The sequence below is a fragment of the Tenrec ecaudatus genome (assembly GCF_050624435.1).
Source record: "Tenrec ecaudatus isolate mTenEca1 chromosome 5 unlocalized genomic scaffold, mTenEca1.hap1 SUPER_5_unloc_5, whole genome shotgun sequence".
Taxonomy (NCBI): Eukaryota; Metazoa; Chordata; class Mammalia; order Afrosoricida; family Tenrecidae; genus Tenrec; species Tenrec ecaudatus.
Genome location: NW_027457603.1, coordinates 70,001 through 77,500, shown reverse-complemented (window position 1 = coordinate 77,500; position 7,500 = coordinate 70,001).

Here is a 7,500-nt window from a genome sequence, read left to right as displayed (position 1 = left end):
ACACTAACCCTAACCCTAATCCTAACCCTAACCCTAACCCTAACCCTAACCCTAACCCATTCCCTAAGCCTAAGCCTAAGCCTAAGCCTAAGCCTAACCCTAACCCTAACCCTAACCCTACCCTAACCATAACCCTAACCCTAACCCTAACCCTTACGCTAACGCTAACCCTATCCTAACCATATACCTAACCCTAACCCTAACCCTAACGCTAACCCTAACCCTAATCCTAACCCCAACCCTAACCCTAACCTTAAACCTAACCCTAACCCTAACGCTAACCCTAACCCTAACCCTAACCCTAACCCTATCCCTAACGTTAACGCTAACCATAACCCTAACACTATCGCTAACCCTAACCCTAACCCTAACACTAACCCTAACCCTAACGCTAACCCTAACCGTGACCCTAACCCAAACCCTAACCCTAACCCTAACCCTAACGCTAACGCTAACCATAACCCTAACCCTAACACTAATCCTAAGGCTAACGCTAATCCTAACCCTAACCCTAACCCTAACCCTAACCCTAACGCTAACCCTAACCCAAACCCTTACCCTAACCCTAACCCTAACCCTGACGCTAACCGTAACCCTAACCCTACCCTAATCGTAACCCTAACGCTAACGCTAAACCTAATCCTAACCCTAACCCCAACACTAACGCTAAAGCTAACCCAAACCCTAACCCTAACTCTAAACCTTACCATAACCCTAACCCTAACCCTGACGCTAACCCTAACCCTAACCCTAACCCTAACACTAATCCTAACCCTAACCCTAACGCTAACCCTAACCCTAAACCTAACCCTAACGCTAACCCTAACCCTAACCCTAACGCTAATGCTAACCCTAACCCTAACGCTAACCCTAACCCTAACCCTATCCCTAACCCTAACCCTAACCCTAAAGCTAACCCTAACCCTAACCCTAAACCTAACCCTAAACCTAACCCTAACCCTAACCTTAACCTTAACGCAACCCTAACCCTAAAACTAAACCTAACCCTAACCCTAACCCTAACGCTAAACCTAACCCTAAACCTAACCCTAACCCTAACCCTAACGCTAACGCTAACCCTAAACCTAACCCTAACCCTAACCCTAACCCTAACCCTAATTCTAACGCTAACCCTAGTCCTAACCCTAACGCTAAGCCTAACCCTAACCCTAACCCTAACTTTAACGCTAACCCTAACTCTAATGCTAACGCTAACCCTAACCCTAACGCTAACCCTAACCCTAACGCTAACCCTAACCCTAACCCTAACCCTAACCCTAACCCTAACCCTAACAATATCTCTAACCCTAACCCTAACACTAACCCTAACCCTAACCCTAACCCTAATCCTCACCCTACCCTAACGCTAACCCTAACCCTAATCCTAACCCTAACCCTAACCCTAACGCTAACGCTAAACCTAACCCTAACCCTAACCCTAACCCTTACCCTAACCCTAACCCTAACCCTAACCCTAATAATATCGCTAACACTAACCCTAACCCTAACCCTAAACCTAACGCTAACCCTAAACCTAACCCTAACCCTAACCCTAACGCTAACACAACCCTAACCCTAACCCTAAACCTAACCCTAACCCTAACCCTAACCCTAACCCTAACCCTAACCCTAACCCTAATGAAACCCTAACCCTAACCCTAACCCTAACCCTAACCCTAACCCTAACGCGAACGCTAACGCTAACCCTACCCTAACCATAACCCTAACCCTTACCCTAACCCTAATGCTAACCCTAACCCTAATCCTAACCCTAACCCTAACCCTAATTCTAACGCTAACCCTAGTCCTAACCCTAACGCTAACCCTAACACTAACCCTAACCCTAACCCTAACGCTAATCCTAACCCTAACCCTAACGCTAACCCTAACCCTAACCCTAACCCTATCCCTAATGTTAACGCTAACCCTAACCCTAACCCTAACACTAACATTAACCCTAACCCTAACGCTAACGCTAACCGTAACCCTAACCCTAACGCTAACGCTAAACCTAACGCTAACCCTAACCGTAACCCTAACCCTAACCCTAACCCTAACCCTAACCCTAACCCTAACCCTAACGCTAACGGTAACCCTAACCCTAACAATAACACTAACCCTAAGGCTAACGCTAACCCAAACCCTAACCCTAACCCTAACCCTGACGCTAACCCTAACCCTAACCCTACCCTAATCCTAACCCTAACGCTAACGCTAAACCTAACCCTAACCCTAACCCTACCCCTAACCCTAACGCTAACGCTAACCCTAACCCTAACCCTAACGCTAACCCTCACCCTTACCCTAACCCTAACCCTAACCCTAACCCTAACCCTAACGCTAACCCTAACCCTAAGCCTAACCCTAACCCTAACACTAACCCTAAGCCTAACCATAACCCTAACCCATTCCCTTAGCCTAAGCCTAAGCCTAACTCTAACCCTAACCCTAACGCTAACGCTAACCCTAACCCTAACCCTAAACCTAACCCTAACGCTAACCCTAACCCTAACCCTAATCCTAACCCTAAGCCTAACCCTAACCCTAACCCTAACCCTAAGCCTAACCATAACCCTAACCCATTCCCTAAGCCTAAGCCTAAGCCTAACTCTAACCCTAACCCTAACGCTAACGCTAACCCTAACCCTAACCCTAAACCTAACCCTAACGCTAACCCTAACCCTAATGCTAACCCTAACCCTAACCCTAACCCTATCCCTAACGTTAACGCCAACCCTAACCCTAACACTAACGCTAACCCTAACCGTAACCCTAACACTAACCCTAACCCTAACCCTAACCCTAACGCTAACGCTAACCCTAACCCTAACCCTAACGCTAACGCTAACCCTAACGCTAACCCTAACCGTAACGCTAACCCTGACCCTAACCCTAACCCTAACCCTATCCCTAACCCTAATGCTAACTCTAACTCTAACCCTAACCCTAACGCTAACCCTAACCCTAACCCTAACCCTAACCCTAACGCTAACCCTAACCCTAACCCTAACCCTAACCGTAACTCTAACGCTAACCCTAACCCTAACCCTAACCCTAACGCTAAGCCTAACCCTAACGCTAACCCTAACCCTAACGCTAACCCTAACCCTAACCCTATCCTTAACCCTAACCCTAACCCTAACGCTAAACCTAACCCTAATCCTAACCATAACCCTAACCCTAAAGCTAACCCTAACCGTAACCCTAACCCTAACCCTAACCCTAAACCTAACCCTAAACCTATCGCTAACGCTAACCCTAACCCTAACCCTAACCCTGACGCTAACCCTAACCCTAACCCTGACCCTAACCCTAACGCTAACACTAAACCTAACCCTAACACTAACCCTAACCCTAACCCTAAACCTAACCCTAACGCTAACCCTAACCCTAACCCTAACCCTAACCCTAACCCTAATGCTACCGTAACCCTACCCTTACCATAACCCTAACCTTAACCCTAACCCTAAAGCTAACCCTAACCCTAACCCTAACCCTAACCCTAACCCTAACGCTAACCCTACCCCTATCCCTAACCCTAATCCTAACCCTAACGCTAACTCTAAACCTAACCCTAACCATAACCCTAACGCTAACCCTAAACCAAACCCTAACCCTAACCCTTACCCTAACCCTAACCCTAACCCTGACGCTAACCCTAACCCTAACCCTAACCCTAATCCTATCCCAAACGCTAACGCTAAACCTAATCCTAACCCTAAACCTAACCCTAACCCTAATGCTAATCCTAACCCTAACCCTAACTCTAACGCTAACGCTAACCCTAACCCTAACCTAACGCTAACCCTAACCCTAACCCTAACCCTAACCCTAACCCTAACGCTAACCCAAACCCTAAACCTAACGCTAACCCAAACCCTATCGCTAACCCTAACTCTAAGCCTAACCCTAACTCTAACCCTAACCCTAAACCTAACGCTAACCCTAACCCTAACCCTATCGCTAACCCTAACCCTAAGCCTAACCCTAAATCTAACCCTAACCCTAACCCTAATGCTAACCCTAAGCCTAACCCTAACCCTAACCCTAACCCTATCGCTAACCCTAACCCTAAGCCTAACCCTAAATCTAACCCTAACCCTAACCCTAACCCTAATGCTAACCCTAAGCCTAACCCTAACCCTAAGCCTAACCCTAACCCTAACCCTAACCCATTCCCTAAGCCTAAGCCTAAGCCTAAGCCTAAGCCTAAGCCTAACCCTAACCCTAACCCTAACAACCCTAACCCTAACCCTAACCCTAACCCTAACGCTAACCCTAACCCTAACCCTAACCCTAACGCTATCCCTAACGTTAACGCTAACCTAACCCTAACACTAACGCTAACCCTAACCCTAACCCTAACACTAACCCTAACCCTAACGCTAACGCTAACCCTAACCCTACCCCTAACGCTAACGCTAACACTAACGCTAACCCTAACCCTAACCCTAACCCTAACCCTAACGCTAACTTTAACCCTAACCCTAACCCTAACTCTAACGCTAACGCTAACCCTAACCCTAACACTAACCCTAACCCTAACCCTAACCCAAACCCTAACGCAACCCTAACCCAAACCCTAACCCTAACCCTAACCCTAACCCTGACGCTAACCCTAACCCTAACCCTACCCTAATCCTAACCCTAACGCTAAAGCTAAACCTAACCCTAACCCTAACCCTAACGCTAACCCTAACCCTAACCCTAACCCTACCCCTAACCCTAACGCTAACGCTAACCCTAACCCTAACCCTAACGCTAACCCTAACCCTTACCCTAACCCTAACCCTAACCCTAACCCTAACCCTAACGCTAACCCTAACCCTAAGCCTAACCCTAACCCTAACACTAACCCTAAACCTAAAGCTAACCCTAACCCTAACCCTAACGCTAACCCTAACCCTAACCCTAATCCTAACCCTAAGCCTAACCCTAACCCTAACCCTAACCCTAAGCCTAACCATAACCCTAACCCATTCCCTAAGCCTAAGCCTAAGCCTAACTCTAACCCTAACCCTAACGCTAACGCTAACCCTAACCCTAACCCTAAACCTAACCCTAACGCTAACCCTAACCCTAATGCTAACCCTAACCCTAACCCTAACCCTATCCCTAACGTTAACGCCAACCCTAACCCTAACACTAACGCTAACCCTAACCGTAACCCTAACACTAACCCTAACCCTAACCCTAACCCTAACGCTAACGCTAACCCTAACCCTAACCCTAACGCTAACGCTAACCCTAACGCTAACCCTAACCGTAACGCTAACCCTGACCCTAACCCTAACCCTAACCCTAACCCTATCCCTAACCCTAATGCTAACCCTAACTCTAACCCTAACCCTAACGCTAACCCTAACCCTAACCCTAACCCTAACCCTAACGCTAACCCTAACCCTAACCCTAACCCTAACCCTAACCGTAACTCTAACGCTAACCCTAACCCTAACCCTAACCCTAACGCTAAGCCTAACCCTAACGCTAACCCTAACCCTAACGCTAACCCTAACCCTAACCCTATCCTTAACCCTAACCCTAACCCTAACGCTAAACCTAACCCTAATCCTAACCATAACCCTAACCCTAAAGCTAACCCTAACCGTAACCCTAACCCTAACCCTAACCCTAACCCTAACCCTAAACCTATCGCTAACGCTAACCCTAACCCTAACCCTAACCCTGACGCTAACCCTAACCCTAACCCTGACCCTAACCCTAACGCTAACACTAAACCTAACCCTAACACTAACCCTAACCCTAACCCTAAACCTAACCCTAACGCTAACCCTAACCCTAACCCTAACCCTAACCCTAACCCTAACCCTAACGCTACCGTAACCCTACCCTTACCATAACCCTAACCTTAACCCTAACCCTAAAGCTAACCCTAACCCTAACCCTAACCCTAACCCTAACCCTAACCCTAACCCTAACCCTGACCCTGACCCTAACCCTATCCCTAACGCTAACTCTAACCCTAACCCTACCCCTAACCCTAACCCTAACGCTAACCCTAACCCTAAACCTAACCCTAACCCAAACCCTATCGCTAACCCTAACCCTAAGCCTAACCGTAACTCTAACCCTAACCCTAAACCTAACGCTAACCCTAACCCTAACCCTATCGCTAACCCTAACCCTAAGCCTAACCCTAACTCTAACCCTAACCCTAACCCTAACCCTAATCCTAACCCTAAGCCTAACCCTAACCCTAACCCTAACCCTAACCCATTCCCTAAGCCTAAGCCTAAGCCTAAGCCTAAGCCTAACCCTAACCCTAACCCTACCCTAACCCTAAACCTAACCCTAACCCTAACCCTAACCCTAACTCTAACCCTAACCCTAACGCTAACGCTAAACCTACCCTAACCATAACCCTTACCCTAACCCTAACCCTAACGCTAACCCTAACCCTAATCCTAACCCTAACCCTAACCCTAACCCTAACCCTAAACCTAAACCTAACCCTAACCCTAACCCTAACGCTAACCCTAACCCTAACCCTAACCCTAACCCTAACCCTATCCCTAACGTTAACGCTAACCCTAACCCTAACACTATCGCTAACCCTAACCCTAACCCTAACACTAACCCTAACCCTTACCCTAACGCTAACGCTAACCCTAACCCTAACCCTTAACTATCGCTAACCCTAACGCTAACACTAACCGTGACCCTAACCCTAACCCTAACCCTAAACCTAACCCTAACGCTAACGGTAAACCTAACGCTAACCCTAACACTAACCCTAAGGCTAACGCTAATCCTAACCCTAACCCTAACCCTAACCCTAACCCTAACCCTAACGCTAACCCTAACCCAAACCCTAACCCTAACCCTGACGCTAACCCTAACCCTAACCCTACCCTAATTTTATCCCTAACGCTAACGCTAAACCTAATCCTAACCCTAAACCTAACCCTAACCCTATCGATAACCCTAACCCTAACCCTAACCCTAACGCTAACCCTACCCCTATCCCTAACCCTAATCCTAACCCTAACGCTAACCCTAAACCTAACCCTAACCCTAACACTAACGCTAACCCTAACCCTAAACCTAACCCTAAAGCTAACCCTAACCCTAACCCTAACCCTAATGCTAACCCTAAGCCTAACCCTAACCCTAACCCTATCGCTAACCCTAACCCTAAGCCTAACCCTAAATCTAACCCTAACCCTAACCCTAACCCTAATGCTAACCCTAAGCCTAACCCTAACCCTAACCCTAACCCTAACCCTAACCCATTCCCTAAGCCTAAGCCTAAGCCTAAGCCTAAGCCTAAGCCTAACCCTAACCCTAACCCTAACAACCCTAACCCTAACCCTATCCCTAACAACCCTAACCCTAAACCTAACCCTAACCCTAACGCTAACCCTAACCCTAACCCTAACCCTAACGCTATCCCTAACGTTAACGCTAACCTAACCCTAACACTAACGCTAACCCTAACCCTAACCCTAACACTAACCCTAACCCTAACGCTAACGCTAA